This window comes from Formica exsecta, unplaced genomic scaffold, assembly GCF_003651465.1.
Source record: "Formica exsecta isolate Colony F162 unplaced genomic scaffold, ASM365146v1 scaffold108, whole genome shotgun sequence".
NCBI classification, from domain to species: Eukaryota; Metazoa; Arthropoda; class Insecta; order Hymenoptera; family Formicidae; genus Formica; species Formica exsecta.
The window spans coordinates 15,078-33,087 of NW_021848419.1; the positions used below are offsets into that span (position 1 = coordinate 15,078).

At 32.5% G+C, this 18,010-nt stretch overlaps 1 protein-coding gene across 1 annotated transcript in view; it reads left to right on the top strand.

Moving 5' to 3' along the window:
- Nucleotides 1–13,172: 13,172 nt before the first annotated feature.
- LOC115234652 (atrial natriuretic peptide-converting enzyme) overlaps nucleotides 13,173–18,010 on the top strand; it is a 46,113-nt gene continuing 41,275 nt past the window's right edge. Inside the window, exon 1 of the mRNA XM_029805876.1 lies at nucleotides 13,173–13,996. The gene's annotated coding sequence lies outside the window, so the exon portion shown is untranslated. The remainder of the gene's footprint in view (nucleotides 13,997–18,010) is intronic.

The window sequence follows — 18,010 nt, forward strand, 5'->3', positions numbered from 1 at the left end:
TATATATATATACATACATACAGGGAAAGGAAAATATACATGAGATATATCTTTAAAAACAGTTGTTATTGTATATTACGGAGACGTCATGTGTATTAAATTCAGAAAGCGTATTTTGACATGTATTTTATTTTATTTTATTTTTTTTTTTTATGAAGTTTTAACTTTACTCTCCGTGTTTTTACGCCGTCTTGCGCTGACCTTCCAACTGACTCGATGTCACAAAACATACATATCCGAGGAGAGTCCGCTTATTGCGCTTTTCCGAAAAAGCGCAGTTCTCCATTATTATAACTCGTCTGCCGACGACGCACGTCAACCGCCGCGATGTTCGCGCGGCGAGTTATGAAATATCGTGGAAAGTCGGACGGGGAAATGCGCGGAATAGTAGGTCAGCGTTTACTATGCTGGAGGAGTCTGTGCGATGATGAAAGTGCGAGAGAAAGAGAGAAAGAGAGAGAAAATTCACCGTCGAAATTTTGGCGCCGAGCGAGTACAAGTTTTACTCGCCGTCGACGCGAAGAGAAACGTCCCTATTTTTTATCAGTGTTATGAATTATTATCTTATCGCAGGCGCATCGGACGTGGTTCCGCTCTTTCTCTCTTTCCTTTCTCTTTCTCTCTCTCTCTATCTTTCTTTCTCTCTCTCTCTCTTTCTCTCTTTCTCTCTCTACGATTCTTCACTTCGATGAACCGGAAATTGGAAGAGTCCGTAGGTGTCAAAATTAAAATTAAAATCGCGCACGACGCGATGGTATCTCCAGCTCCGTTTTCGATCGATCGCTTTTCGAGCTTTCCGACTCAATGCCGTCTCAAAACGTTGTCATTCACGATGATGAAGCCGATAATGATAACGCGCCTGGTGACTCTGTAAACAGCAACATGCAGCCTTCATGTAATCGCACTGCGTTAATAGTACTGATCCGTACAGGATATTTATGGAAATCGATAAATAACGAAATTTTTTGCAAACTTTTAAGATAAAATCCCTGGTGTCACCAGCGGTTTATTTCTTTTAAAGAGAGATAAAAAAAAGAAAGAGAAAGAAAGAGAGAAAGAAATATTTTATATAAAGAACAGATGAAATAAGATCCCTAAGAAAGAAAGAAAAATGATGTTAACTTTTAAAATTAATTATTCAATTATTCAAAAAAAAATTTAAATTTTAGACGCTTTTAAAAAAAATTATGTAATACAAAATATAAAAAAGTTCACTTTATTATATAATAATAAAAATAATATAATGTATAATAATAATAATGATAATAATAATAACATTAATTGCCATTATTTTCGTTAACGATATGTTAGCCTAATCCGGAGATAAATAAACCAAAATATAACCATTGCTTTTATTTTGATGATTATTTAATAAACGGAAGAAAGTTTTTTAAAATTTCTTTTAATTTCAAGCGCACTTTTTGTATATTTCGCTATGGCTATTTTCGTTGCACTGACGGATGAGACACTATGTCCACTCAATTTTTTTCTGTCAAAATGATGGAGCGGACATAGGCGAACAATTGGAGGGATATAAGAGAAATGGTATTTCTTCAGCTAGCGAGCGCAATTTATATTAAAGATCTTTTCGTATCACTATCCGCGATTAATCCTTGCAAATAATCTATTCTGGATATAGAATCCGGATTCTGGAAGTCTCTTAAATCACGCGGGTAATTTCGAAACGCGTAACACACTTTGAGATAAATTGAATAGATCTTCTTCTCTCCAAGTATCTCACAATCGACGTAACAGTGGACGCGTGACATTGTTCCTTTTTTGTTGCATACATTGAGAGATAGTAGTCACGTCGTGATGCGAGTGTGAGCCTCTGATTGTTTTTCGATATCACGGCTAACCGGCTTTGGCTTGTGGTCGCCGGCGGTCAGAGCGAAAATAACGAGCGTGCCAATTAACTGATATCCGATGATGTATCCATTTCAGTTCCCCTCGCTTGCCTCTTTAAATTTTATTTACGCACCTTTATTGCGCCGACAAATGTAAAATAATTAATATTTATTAAAACAATAATATTATATAATATATAATAATATAATTTATTATATTATATATATATAAAAATATATAATAATTAATATATTTATCTATAGACTCTCTTGTATTAATATTTTATTTTTAATATTATATTTGAAAAGATTTGTGTTAGGAAGTTACATTTTTTACATATATTTTTACTTTTTGCAATCTTGTATAACATTATTAATATATTATTATGTCCCTCTCTCTGTACATATTACAAATAGCGGTTGAATCATCGTTATGGCATATTATATTTCTTTATGTCTTCAGAATTTCAAGTCTACAAATACATGTATAAGAATTGGATAAAATAGAGAGCCTCTTCTCTCTTTTCCGAGTTGGAAGAATATCTCCTCTTAACGTTCGCACTTTTGCACACTCCGCAGACTTAGGTTCTTAGCCTAATCCAAGTAGTAGTACGTTGATCTCGTAAACAGAGCTCAGTATAGCTGCGCGAATTTGCATTTCAAGACGCAAGTTTTCTACCTCTTTTCTTTCTTCTCTTTTCTTTTTGATACCTTAACTTGATGAAATAAACCACTCGATATATACAGGGTGATTCAAAACAACCTTCTGTTCTTACAATGTCATATACTTGACTCAATTCTAAGACGATTTTTCCTTTGCCAAAATTTTTTCCGAGGCTTAGTTTTCAAATTATAAGCCAAAACAGTTAACGTGCTCGCTGGGATCAACTGTTTGCTACATGCAATGGGGTGTATGTGTGAGAGAGAACGTATACGCGTATACACACACATACACATTCTCTCTCTCTCTTTTACACCCATCGCGTGTAGCAAACAGCTGATCGCCCACACTCTCTCTCTCTCTCTCTCTCTCTCTCTCTCTCTCTGTCTTTCTCTTTTATATCCATCGCATGTAGCAAACAGTTGATCGCAGCGAGCGCTTCACGTAATCACCAGCATCGGACGGTGAGTCGCGCCGCCCCTGCCTGTCTCGCGTACGCGGCCTGTAATTCGTTAACTATTTTGGCTTATAATTTGAAAACTAAGCCTCGGAAAAAATTTTGGCAAAGGAAAAATCGTCTTAAAATTGAGTCAAGTATATGACATTGTAAGGACAGAAGGTTGTTTTGAATCACCCTGTATATAGTCACCTTGCGTGCCGATTCCTTACTCATGAATTCGTAGCACGCACACCGGCCGCAATAGAGGAAGAGAAGCAATTTGCTATAGAACCACGTCTGCAAAGTGACACGTATTAATTAACAAATAGGTGGATTTATTTTGCATCAAATACACATATTTCTCTGTGTACACATTATATCTTGTAGAAAATCCAAAATCCTTAATCGAGAAAACATTATTCGATTAGCAAAAAGTCGGTTGGATAAATCTTGTTCATCAGCTAAAACTCAACGATTTATATAAAATACATTTTATCAATTTTAAATATTTTTAATGTATTATTCTTTAAAAATAATTTTTGAAATTATCTGAATTTTCGTGTCCTTATATCTTTTTTTTTAATTAATAAATATAAGCTTTAAGAATAATATGTAATTTATATATAACACGTAAACAGCAGTTTACTCAAGCAATCCCGTTTGTTATGATTTTGAAGAATTATAAAATTGTAAATGAAAAAAACATTGCAAAAGTATTAAATAATTAAATTTTACGCTGTTTTAAAGTCAGAGATAATATTCTCGGATTCGCATTATCACAGTTTTACGAATTATTTTATTGTATGCGTTTTTCGTGGTACAAGATAAGATTCGCATCATTATGCTAAATCCTTAAATGCGAGAGTCATTAGTAAAATCGTATCTTAAGTAGTTGCTCTTAAAGCTGTATTTTGAATACAATCGTCCTTAATGACTGAAAATATCAGCGTGTCTATATATTGTACAAGAATTATACTTTTTCTTGCTAATTAGATTAAGTTTTCCTCGTAAAGACGGTAATATAAATGCAAAATAGATTAATCGCATATATATATATATATCTATAATTTTTGTATAGAATATGATTTTAAAAAACTATATTATAAAACTATGTGTGCCTGTGCGTGCACACGCGTAAGTGAATTTGTTAAGCGCATATAATTTGAAAAAATATATATAATACACTATTTTCTTTTATTGAAATATTTATCAAAAATAATTCTCTATACATAAATTTATTATAAACAAAGAAAAAAAAATAATTTAAATAATTTAGTATAAATAAATCTTACGCGATTTTTACTCACAATTAAAAATCCATTAATATACGGAATATGACAAATTAAAGATAGTTAATAGGCTTATACAATTTTTAATAATAAATTTAAGGGGAAAAAATCTTATAATATTTTTCTTTCTTTACCTTATATATTATTTGATATAATATATTTTAAATATAATTTTTTTAAATAAATACAGAGATAAATTGCACATAACAATGTACAATGTACATTTTAAGACTGATTGGTAAAATTATTATATTACGGTAAAAGATGCTGAAACTAATAAAATATCAAAAACCCCTGAGTTATATTGTTAGATACATACAATACATTTAATTTTGGATATATTTAATTTGAATTGTCATAGATACGGCCACCTGTTGCACACGCCAAATGTATATCTGTATTATATGCGCTAACTACGCACTACTTCCATATGCTCTCTTATCTTAATTTGAATAATCTTTGCTCGTAGTATAATGTTTTAAGCGCGACAGATATAACTCATTAAAAGTTGATATAATTTATATTTATATTATTATGATAGGTTATTACTATAAGAGAATAATATTATAGAAAAAGTTTTCGCGCGCGCGCGTATATTACTGATAATATAGATATTTACGTAAAAGAGATATTAAAACATAACCGTTATACATATATAAATTCATTTCGTTTAATGAAAACTCTCTTGCTGCATAACAGATGACTTTGCATTTAAACCTATCTTTGATTATGCTATCCAACAAGTAACAGAGACCCTTTTGTATATTTAGGGGCATGCTGTACCTTGAAACATAATTATTTTTTTAATGAAAACGAGAATTTTAAAATTTTTAGCTCGATTAAACCGTTTTAGTTATTAGTTTTCAACCTGCGTAATTATACGCTGTACAATCATTTAATTTTTATTTAGAAGAGAGAGAAAGAGAGAAAGAGACAGAGAAGAGTTCGTTTCTCTGTATTTTCTTTGTAAATATTTTATGTGTTAATACAGTTTTCTTTAATTTCAACAAAAGTCTTTAATCTTTAATATCCTACACACAGTTTCTGAAAGGAAAGAAATATTATTTTAAAAAGTTGCGAATTTTCATTTATATAAATCATCGCTATTCATAAATGTGTGTGTATACGCGTGTATGTATAACATAACATTTAAAATAAAAACAAAGTAACTAGATAAAAATTTTTTAAATTACAATAAAAAAGTGTTTGTAATTACCACAAATTTCTATTCGTGATTATTTTTAATATTAGTACAAAAGCATCCACTTTGTAGTTATGCTTTTTTCTCGGTTAAGCAATATTATAAATCATGGAAACACCGCCAATTGAGAAATATAGTTACGTCATGGAGTTGGATTCTTTTGAATATAATTACCTTGCAAAAAGTGCAAAAAATTTTGTTTTGCTCTTAATATTTCCACAAAATAATACTTTATTAGTCAGTTGAGGAAAATAATTATTAACGAATTTCTCTCTATGTTTCACGTTTTCTTTGACTGCCAAAGAAATGACGTTATGTCTAATATTTTATTTTCATTGTTATATATTTCATTGTTATTATACATAATTTACTTAATATTATAATTATTTTATTAATATCCTATCATAAAACTAAGATTTTTTACATTCAAAACTTTTTAAACAAAAAAGAATAAGTTAACTTTCAATTTTCTTTTAAGACTATTTTATTCAGGCCAAGATAGCAATTTCGTATATTAATAATGATAAAATACGTGAAAAGAATTTATTTCCTACATAAACTTCTTTACATAAAGTTAATGTACATATAGTGTATACTACATCAGTGCAACTTAATGCTTCAATATATGAAAAGATTTTATATGTGCTTGATATAATATAAAATAATATATGTATAACGATATATATTTCGCGGAAACTTTACAATATTCTCTTGGATCATCTCATATATCATGAAAAAATAGAGTCTTTGAGCTTTACTAGGAGATATATCGGTAGTATTATATCGTGCTATAAGTATTTATGAAAGTGATGTATATCAATATTGAAAAAGATTTTTCAATTTTTGACTGTGTCGATAAGAAGTGGAAGAAACGTATGCGAAAAGAATTTAACAGGCTGACCCTTCCGTTTTAGATATTTGTTTCTCGGAACGAATTGTTCAGTTACAATGCGTTCGTTTTTCTCTGATAAGTTATTTCCAATTTATAACCATTTAGAACACAAAAGCATCGGCGAATTATCTCTTTTCGACACCGAAAACGACGAGTATTCCTGATATATACGCGTGTATTCCCGTATACCCTATATAGATATGGGGAAAAGAGCACGACTACAGAGATGCGATCTAAGAAGAAAAATCACCGATTGCCTTCAGTCCCTTCGAGTTTTAATCTGCGCTTAAGGGAAGAAAGAGAAAGAAAAAGAGAAAGGCCATCCCAAATATTTTACCGCTTTTCTATGAGAATTCAGTCCGCGTCGGTTTGCTGACAGCGCGATTATTTTTCTTGGGAGGAATTCAATTATTCCTTTTGTCCGCGTAATCCCTTTAAAGTTATCGACAAACAGAGAAAGACAGACAATATTTCAGCGTACAGAGGATTGATCGGCAACCGGAAACTAGGAACGTCACCGCACGACGTAATCGCAACAGACTAATTGCACAAATGAGCAAAAAATGAGCATTAATCGAGATGTGTGCTTGTACTTATTTCTTCGTATAATTATATATTGATAAAAAAACAGTAATATAATTAGTTACATAATATTATCAACCTTACGTATCATTTCATATGAATTTTCTCGATTCTAGCATATTTTTTTTATAAAGAATTAAAAGCGTTTGAAAATTCAACTGTCAATTTAAATATTCGTAGGGCAAGTATTCATGTAGTATACGAAAATTGAACCACCCGAAATTTTTTTTATTAGAGAATGCGCTCTCTCAAAATTTCATCGAGTTACAACTAAAACGTTTAAATTGCCGCAATATCGGAGAGCAAGCGCAATTTCTTGAACATATCTTTCTTGCCGTCGCGCGTTTCTTTTTTTCGATGCAGAAGACCAGATACATCGTTTCTTTTCCTTCTTTTCACGCCTCTCGCGCAAAGATGCCCGTAAAAAGAAGCTCGAACGAGATGTAAGTCTCCTTAGATTTTTCTCGGAGCTTACCCGGGAATCCATTTTCCGTGTTGGAGGAAGATGGTAACCGCGCTCTAAACGGACGAGCATCTCGTTCGGATGCTCGTATAAATGCGGAGAGTACCCGATATACACGCGTGGACGCGTTTAACGCGGCGGAATCGGTCGGCCAATAATGGAATTTACATCGGCTTGATATAGTTGAGGGAGAGAAGGGAGAGTTAGCGAACAGGGAGTGGGATCAAAGGGGAAGCAGGGGTGAAGGGAGGATAAAATACCGTTGCACACCATAACGCTGTAATCTGGCATCGCGATGGACGTGAGGCCGCCGGTCCATGCTGTGTTCGCGCTGGAAGCGCGGATATTTGGATGAATCGATATCCCTACGATTCTCTCGGATTTTCCTTCCCCTCGCACTTCCTCTGGCCCACTATGATAGCTCTTTCTCTTTCTCCCCGTCTGCCTCTCTCACTACCTCTCTCGCATCCAGCTGCCTCGGTCCGCCGATAATCTCACCCTACCTCCCCCCCCCTCCCGCTTTGTCTGCGTGTCCCCTTTTTAGCGGTAACGGCCAGACTGTTGGAGCCAGGGCGCCGGTTAGTCTAGCCAAATAAAAGTTGAGAGTCGTCTGGCACCCGCCGAATAGCAGACGATACCTCGCTAGTCTGGGGATGCTAATTCTCTTCCTCCTAATTTGGGGATGCTAACCTTGTGTTATAGCATCAACATCTCGCTCTCGAAGTACTTTTGGCGTTTGCCTAATATAGTGACATATATATATATATATATATATTTTTTTTTTTTTTTTGGTAGCCATGGAACAAAAATGGAAAACAGGAAAAATCGAAAGCATTAACCGAAACGTGATACCGAAACGTTAAAGGATAGGTTAAAGTAGGATGTAGAAGGGAAGGGTAAAGTGAAGGAAACTGGTACACCTGAAGATATATACAGGATATACACACGTGTTTAACGATTGAGAATTTTAAGATTGGTAACTTATAATCCTATAATATACTATGAGACTTTTTTATATGTCACTTTATGTCTTCATGTAATCTTGGTACATTTAGAAAATTATATTTCTTAACTTCCTTCCTTTTTTTCTTTTTCTATCTCTTTTAATTCTACTATTTCTTTTACATTTTAAACGAGCTTGTTGTATATATAAGGATGTAAGCCCAGGAATATCTTCAGTAGCTTTATAACGTGCTGTATTTTTAGCATGCTGTTTTTTTTATTTTTTTGTTTGTAAGTTATTATAATGTGTCTAAGTAAAAAAAAAAAAAAAAAGAAAAAATGATATCTCCATAAAATTAGCATGGAGCTAGCAGTAAAAGATAATTTAGATGAGAAAAATTAGTAGCGCTGAAAAAGCGTAGCATCAGAAACATGCCACCTATGTGGAATATTTAATATAAGGTAAGATTTAATAAAATCCTCAAAATTCCTATCAAAATTCTCTCGCTATTATTAAAACGATGATAGAATATATAATCTGAGACGTCTTATGCGTCTCTTGAATACGCAGTATCGCTTTGGGTCTCTATTTGTCCCGCGGCAAACAATTTATTTCTCTCACGATTTTGTAAATCTTATCGTAGGACCGAGCCGTCCATCTTCGGTCTTTTCCGCGCTGCTTTGCCACGCTTTTCTTGCTCTTTATTTTACCTTTACCCATTTGTCTTGACATTTTTTTTCTCACGGTTCTCTCTCGGCTAAGAAATCCGCCTTGCAGCGAGATTTATTGCTCCCGATCAATCATCCGTACCGAGGTTGTCTTAGACGCGAAACACACACCAGAGCCATGTCCAATTATAGGGAAGTTAATTTTTCACGTAGACGGTAATCTCGGTCGTTATAGCCGACGCTGATTTTCAGAAATATAATAGGAGATGCTTTTTCCTTTGTCGCGACAGTGGGAAAGACAAATAATACATTATTTTTTATATTTTATCACGTAAAACTGTTAAATTTTATATAAAGACATTATATATTTTTTTTATTTCTATATTTATATCATATAAAAGTAATATATTTTATTATATAAATATATATAAATTTATTATATATGAATAATACTATTTAAAAAAAAAAGAAAAATCTTTTCTTTTGTAACTATGTGTGATAGATACATGCATTTAATAATTCTATTGGTAGCATTATTTCGCCACAGTTGCTGTACTTAGAGTTATCACAAAAAAAGAAAATATTTGTGCACCACATGTTCAAGATCGGGTCGAATGTCGGTCAGAAAAATAAAGAAGTATCGAGAAGTTCCGTTGCTTTTTCGTGATTTACAAGAGCCATATGGACATAATAGACTACAGCTTAATAGAACGCAAAATTCAAGCCGTATATAGAAACGACCTAGATTCATTCCAGTAGTATGAACTATGCTATGTCGATATTAATATTTTTTTCAATTCAGGCTGATGGTAGTTGCGCGCAATTTACTTCGGTCTGGCGGCTAATATTCGAAATTGCTAGGAAATTTCGAACGTTTGCGAAACTTAGAAGACTCCCCCGCACGTGCAAGCGCGCGGAAATTCCGTTAAACCCGATACGAAATTCTATCAATACACTTATTTCTGACATTTATTGTTCTATGCGATCTAAATTTGGAACCACGTAAAATTTTATTATTTGCGCAAATTAAATTTAGCGAAGCAAAATTTGTGCGAATGTTACCTACCTGTTAATTTATTTCTTATTGTCAATCGTTGAAACGCGAAATACCATCATCGCGTAAAGAAAGATATGTGACTTTTTAAGAAATCCTTAAGATTCGAGACAATCCGTTTTTCTTATTAAGTCCAATAATGACGTGGAGACATGAGTATGAGGTACGTGGAGAATCGTAATTTACGATTAAGCAATGATTTGTTTTGATTGAACGGTACTTTTTTTTTGCATCCATAAATCAAAGTCAGTAAACTATCAACTCTCAATATTACCGAGCAAAGCGAGAATTCTCCGTCAGCTATCGCTCCTTATCATCATCCGCTTCTAAATGACCTATCTTCAAACACCGGAATTCTTCAATAAAGGATCAAAGACGATTGCTCACCATGGAGACAAAATTATCGAGGAATTTCGAATATAGCCAAACGTTCGAATGAAAAGAAGATAAATACATATAAGGCGAGAGAGAGACCCTTGAAATTTTTGTGAGAAAAATTCACGATTTACTTCATCTTGATACGTTATCGCTTTAATGACCATTGCTATTATTTGGGCGGATTAAATTGAGAACGCAAAAGACTCTTTTCTGCACAACCATCTCATTGAAAAAACATGAAACTTATTTGGACTATGGAAACGAAAGATTGGTAACAAAAATGACGCTATTTAAATTCAATATTAGTATAATTGTCGTAAATATAATATATTTTCGATGCGCGCGTAAAGAGAAATGTAGCTTATTTTAATTTGTAAGCTCTGTTGCAACATATAGATATTATAATTGCTTTACTTCTTATTACAGAGCATTTTCTATCTTGTAATTTCACACCTATTATTGTTTCCTTATATATTAGCTAGATTTAATTCAAGTTTATATCATAGCGAGTTCCTTTACTTAAGTATTTTCAATTGTATACTTGTGATTCCAAGTTATTCTTTCTGGAAATATTGTCCGAGGATTGAGGGTGACTCATTACGACGATTGAAAAGCAGGAAAATCTCTTTGTTTTTATCTGAGAGAAACGTAACAGCAGAATGATAGAAACAATGTGACTGCTGATGAAAGCGAAATAATCTTGGTATTATCCTCAGAGAAAAGATTCAGAAAAGAATGCAAAGGTTTTACTTTTCAAATATCTTTTTGATACGACGACGTTGCAACATAATAATCGTTTATTTCTTGTTAGAAATATTGCGATCGAACAATAGGGAATCGAACGCAAATACTTGAACCACTTATGCATAAAAAAGAAATCCGATATGATATGCTAATACCAATCGTTCTTTCTCGTAAGCACCAAAAAGATTTTAAAAGAAATCTCATATTTAATATATTTCGCATTTTGGTCAATAAAAATATTCAAGTTTTTGTTTGTATATTTAGCGAAAACACGATATGCTTCAAAAGCAGAGAGAGAAGTTTTCATAGAAAATACACACCTTATGATTATTATATTTCTGTATATCTTTTAAAAAACATTTTCCAACTCTTTATTTAATAAAGATACGTTGAAAATTATTTATATTGCGTTGCATAATTTTTTTTTATATTAAACATGTAAAAGTGAAAATGCCTTATAATTTTATTAATTAATATTTTTGCCAATGTAAATATTTTATCATATAATAATTGTCGGTATGTTTTCTTAGAATAAATTAAAGTAGCGATAATATGATAGATAATAAATATGAGATTTCAGATATGCACTAATCATAATAGCTCGCATTGATTGTAAATAAATAAGATTTGCATCTTTTTCCATTTTGTTATTGAAATTCTGAAAATTTATCTCATTTTATATCTGAAATTTTATGTCTTTTCTTCAAGAAAAAAAAAAATTAATTATAAACCAACTTTATTCCCGCGTGAATGTTTTAATGATGGAAAAATATACGTGCAAATATCTTAAACCCTCTCTCTCTGCTCTTTTATGTTAACTGATATACTACTAATGCCTCATCTCGAAAACGTTCACATAAAATAATAGAGAAAGGGTCTTGGACACAGAGATATATATTAGACCTTTTCTATTATTATAAAATTGTGCGAAATAAAGTTGGTTTTTATTTTTTTTAATAAAAACGAGATGTTGTGGGTGCAATAACAGATAAAAAATGTAAACATTGTTTATTTACAATGATTAATACGAGATTATTATAATACAGTTTGGATCAGTTGGTTGTCTACCGTTGCCTGAAGAGGATCTGAGTAAGTAGAAACTAGTTCCATTACGGAGACGGAAGAACAGGAATGTACTGTGAGTATTGTCTGACATATATACCCGAAGACTCACGTATTTGCCCATCGTATTATCGTTACCTCGATCTATTGAATATTTTGATTTTATCTTTTTATATGAAAATTTAGTTCTCGGGAGGCTGTTTATTTTTAATCATTATGGAAGAATCGGTTTGAAATTTAAAATCGGCTTTTTAAAGGAATAATCAGAAAGCGAATAAGCGAGATAAATCTGAGATATCCTGTACGTGTCGAAGCATTACACTGGGGAATTTTGACATTTCACCTCTTTAAAAGAACAATCAAGTAAAATTGTCTGCGAGCGAGGTAAACTCGATGAGTATATCCCTGTCTTAAAAAGATATGTTATTGACATTGTTGCCTCTTTTTCGCGATGCTGATTGATTCTCTCGGTGTACTTACTTCATGAGCAGCTGTCATCGCGGAGATCGCATAGCTTGACAATTCAATATGTTATAATAATCAAGAAATAATTTATATAAATTAATTTGTTTATAATTGTACCTTCTTTTTGCTATGTTAACGGAGATTTTATGTTAAAAACGATGTTATAATTTTTAATATTTTAAAATTAATTATTAAATACTTTGCATTATATTCTATTTTTAATAATAGATCACTGACATAAAGAAAACATTCGGAAAAAATGAAAAACAAAAATCTTCGAGAGAGAGAAAAAGAGAGGGGGGAAGAAAGAGAAAGAAAGAGAGAGAGAGAGAGAGGAGATCGGAATGCTCGCGCGCGCGACGATCCTGGGTGGAAGAAGGGGCGGTAAAGAGGGTGGCTAGAGGGCCTGGAAGGGTGCCTAGGACGCGACGCGGTGGGGGTGAGTCGGGATTGGCTTTTCGCGAATGTGAAACTCAGTAGTACGCTACCACCCACGCACGTAGTACGCACGTTCGCTCCACGTGTGCTCCGTGTAAAAGTTATCCTCGTTTCTCTTGCATCCAGCGTGCGAACAGTAACAACGAGGGAGTTTTTCTTCGGAGACGAGGATTCAACGCGTTCTGCGATGTAACTCGGAACAAACCACCCCTGCCGCAAGTATATCCAGCTGAGATGATATTCAATCACGGAGAGAAAGAGAGAGAGAGAGATAAGAGAGATAATTGTCAGTTGTTGAGGAGATTTTGAAGATAAATAAGGAGGAAAGGTATTCAAGATTACATGTCACAATTGTCATATCGTAACAAAATATTACGTAAAGCGAAGACGGAGCGTGCGATTCGAGTTTGTACTTGCGGATGTCATCACCGTGATGTATAAAGTGTGAACGAGGGATCTCTCTTTTTCTCTTTCTCTTATCGAAGCAAACACATTCACGAGGATAAGCGAGAGCACAATTGGACGAATGTCACGAGATTTGATATGAAATAAAAATTTTTGGCATTGTTTATCATTGAGAAAGAAAAAAATGAAACAAATGCAATGCGATCTTCTATCTCACATGTTTGAAGCGTGATTTTCCGTTGAAAATTCGTTACGATTCGCTATCGGATAGTAAGGATGCGTTTAAAAATCGGGACATCATGTCCGTGACGGAAATATTCAAGATGATGATATTACATTACGCGAGACAGAGAACTTTTCAAATTTTTGACGATGGCAAAACTATAGATTTTCTAAGACACGACAGATCTGAATTTCCCTGAAGAAACCAAGAAGACCGAGGACCGTGATTGTTTTCAGCAAAAAGTAAGTTATAAAAGAAGTGAATTAAATAATTAGAATAGTTGAATTTCCAATTAAGATAGGATAGAGCTCATTTTAATAGAATAAAAAATAAATTTTTGTGTTTTACGACAAGATATATTGAGGCACAATATTTATTATTAATTAAATAAAAAAAGTAAATTAACAGAATTCTTTCTAATTTATAATAATTATCTATTGAAATCAATGCTTGTACGTAAAACTATATCCGATCGTAATTACACATAAGTTTTTTTACACTTTTTTATATATATTATAAAATTATATATAAAAAATAATATATATAAAGTTATTATTTTAATTAACTTTTAATCAATTTATTAATTTTATTTTTCTTGCAATAATCTCTCTAATTTATTTACATTGTTCGGCCATCATTTGTTTAGTCATTATTTCTACATTGATTGCAATATTACATTATTGTAATAAAAATTAATATGTAACAATAAGAGAACAGATATTAATAATAATGTAAGAATGATCACAGATAATGAGCAAAACGTTATGACAGTTATACTCATAATTATAAAGACTACAATGACATTACAATCTACGGGTTTATAGGATGAGTTATCTAACAGGGATGGCACCAATAGATATTTTAAATGCGATCAAAGATAAAGCTTTTCCTGTTTTATCTGCATAAAATATAAAGTTATTCCATTTGAATTTCTGCTCATTTTTCCTATATATTTCACGAAAAACTTGTCAAAATTCGATAGAAATGGAATCGATATAGTGATGTCGTGATAAAAAAAACTTTTCGTGTAAAAATTTTATATATAGTTTTCGATATAATTTCGTACATTTTCTTTTTTAAAGAGATAAATATTGGAAGTTTTAAGCAGAGAAGAAGAGAGAGAGAAAGAGAAAAAGAGAATGTGTGGGATTCTATTAATATGTAGCTGTTATGATTCTTATCGCATGAGATTTTACATATTTCACATTCGCTAATTAAAAAATTGCATTATATATTATTCAGCCATTATCGATATCGAATATTGCATCATTACGTTTGAGTTCTTCTCTTATTGCGTTACTTCCTCATTAAGCAAAAATAATCGGCTTAATATTATGGCTCTCGAACGGAAATTCAATTTACCACACTTTCGTGGTGTATATTGCACGAAATGAAAATGTAAGGAGCACGAAGTGGATATTACTTGCGCCAGTCCTTCATCTTTTTCGCTTCTCTGACAAGAATTCATTTTCAATTACGAGCTCAATGTCAAAGCATAGAAAATTACAATTCAGAGAGCAATACGTGTCTTTTTATAATTCGAGAGAAAATGAATAAATAAAATAATTTATAATAAACCCGCATAAATTACCATTAAATTTCATATTGTTGACGGTTTAGGCGTGATTCCAATTATAAATATCTTTAAACGAAAGGAGATTTCTCCACCGTGCGTATTGGTTGCAGGTGTGGATTCGGTTTTGCAAGTAACTAAATAACGTTCGCGGCTACCCTGATGCGCCGATGAAGCGCATGTTCGTCTTCATTAAATGCAAAGACGTTAATTGAATATTCCATGAAACCGTTAATTGAATATTCCAGGAATATTGCTATCTCAGAGAGGAAAATAAATGAGAATAGACCAGGCATTTTTTTTATTAATGATTACAATCAAAGAGTTACAGCAATGATCGATTTTAATATCAAATTAATGATCACAGATATCACGATATAATCTATACGGATGCTTCATACATACACATACGAGCGACTATATTTAATTTATTAGAAAACATTACATATTTCTGAGTATCATTAATTATTTATAGTCTTAGAATATATATGAGATAGAATTATGATAGAATAAGAAATAATAATATTTGTGGTACACACAACAACATTCCATTTATAAATACGAAACATATTTTTAGTTATTTCTTTAATACCGTAACATAAAAGTATTTTACAAGAGAAATATTTTATAGCCTTCAACGGTTGCGATTACACATTCACATTTTTTTCAAATCAATAATTCAATGTATACGTTTGTTACATAACGGCATTATAATGTAATTTTGTAGGGTGACACGACAGATTTTTCTTATCTTTCTTACACGTACTTTTCTTGTGACAGGTTAAAAAAAAGTGTCGATCGCATGGGATAAAGATAGACGAGATTCGGGTGGAAGATTGAAGATCGAACGTCCGCGCGACAAAAACCGTCGTTATAAAACTTTGTTTACAAATCATTGACGCCGTGATATTATATACACATTTCGATTTATATTACATTTTTGCTTTTTGCTATTTTTGATTTTTTTTCTTTTATTACAAAATCACAGCGGAATATCTGGAGTGTATTGTCATTTTTCGAATTATAGATGTTAATATGTAAATATTTTCTTTTTTTATTTTATACAATTAAAACTTAATAATTCTATGAGATTAATATTATTAGATGAAATTATATTCTGTTGTTGTGTGTTTATAGAAACAAAATAATTCACGAGACAATAATCGTGCACGTCAATTTTAAAATTAAGATACAATCAAAGTTTGTGCGATATTAAAGTTTCGTTACTTGAGATGAACAACATATATTGGCTATATATAATCTCTGTTCCTCTTTTAACGGAATAAGTTATATTCACAGTTTCATCCAATATGGCGGCCACTTTTGTACGAACATTGTGTATCTCCTACGAAGGAAACGCAATTACGCTTGCAACGTATCGAAGTTTCCATCGAAAGGATGATACATTAGAATTCATTGACTTTTTTCTCACGCCGTAAAGAAAATATCGATTGCAATGATAAAAGATTACCTACGTCAGAAATATGAAATAATGACGCATATAATATACGAAGCGATTGATATTATAGTTTGTTTAAAAAAAATTGCTTTTCTCGGCAATCAATATTGTACGACTTTTTTCTTTTCCTTTTTACAACTGAAATTATCGTAAAAATAATTTTTTTGCTAAGAAATAGCTTCGTGCAATGCCTTCCCCTAAATTTATTTTCTGACAGTCCGAATTGCAATCGTCTCTCAATTTAGATTGTATAATTAACAATAAGATACTTTTTTTGAGAAACCATTCTCATCCGACTCACAGAATACTTCTCGAATTTAATTTATTTTTCTATAAAATATTTCCGTCATATTTTTGAAGATTTTCAGAATATTTTAAGTAAAAACTCTACAACAAATAATTTTTTACGCGTAATAATGAAAGCAGGAAGCAGTAAGCAACTAATGTTACTGGCCAATTTGATAAATCATTTTTAAAATATATAAAAAATTAATAAAGTAATTTTATCGCGCGCAGTAATAATGTGCCTATATTCTGCAAATATGTCTATAACAACGTGTTGTGCAAATGGAACCGCGGTTACTTTAAAGACACGAAAGAGCTACTTGAAAGAGCTACTTCAACGAGTCGCTAGCACGAGTCGCTCTGTTTCAAGATTCTTTGTCGTTTAGAGGAGATGAAAACGTAGAGTTTCTCGGCGATGGGCATCTCTTTTGCGGCCAGGAACACGTAATCGAAGAACGTGGCTCTCCGCTGCCGGAAAATCAATGTTATCTAGAGAGTATCCGGCCAAGAAAGAGAGAGAGAGACAATAGAAACTAAGTGTCGAGTGCTCGATGCGATGATGTTACTCGAGAGCAATTTAATAAAGAGACTAAATTAATTCACAGTCGCAGTGATTTCCATACGATTGTTTTCTTTATCTATTTATTCATTTTTATCGGACGAATGGCCAACGTCAAAAGCTTCCCGCGGTGTATGATTTAAGCGAAATAGGTTGTCACGCGGACATGTCCGATCTACCTACATGTCATCTCGCGCATGACCGATGGTCATGTATTGTATAAACCCACGCTATAAATACCAAAATAACAGATTGATTTATGATCGCGCGTATCTCTCTTTTTTTCGTGATTTACGGTGTCTCGAAGCGCCGTCGAAGCTGCTCCCAGAGAGTGCGCAGGGAGAGTTTATTTTCTACCTCTAAAATATACATTTTTTTCT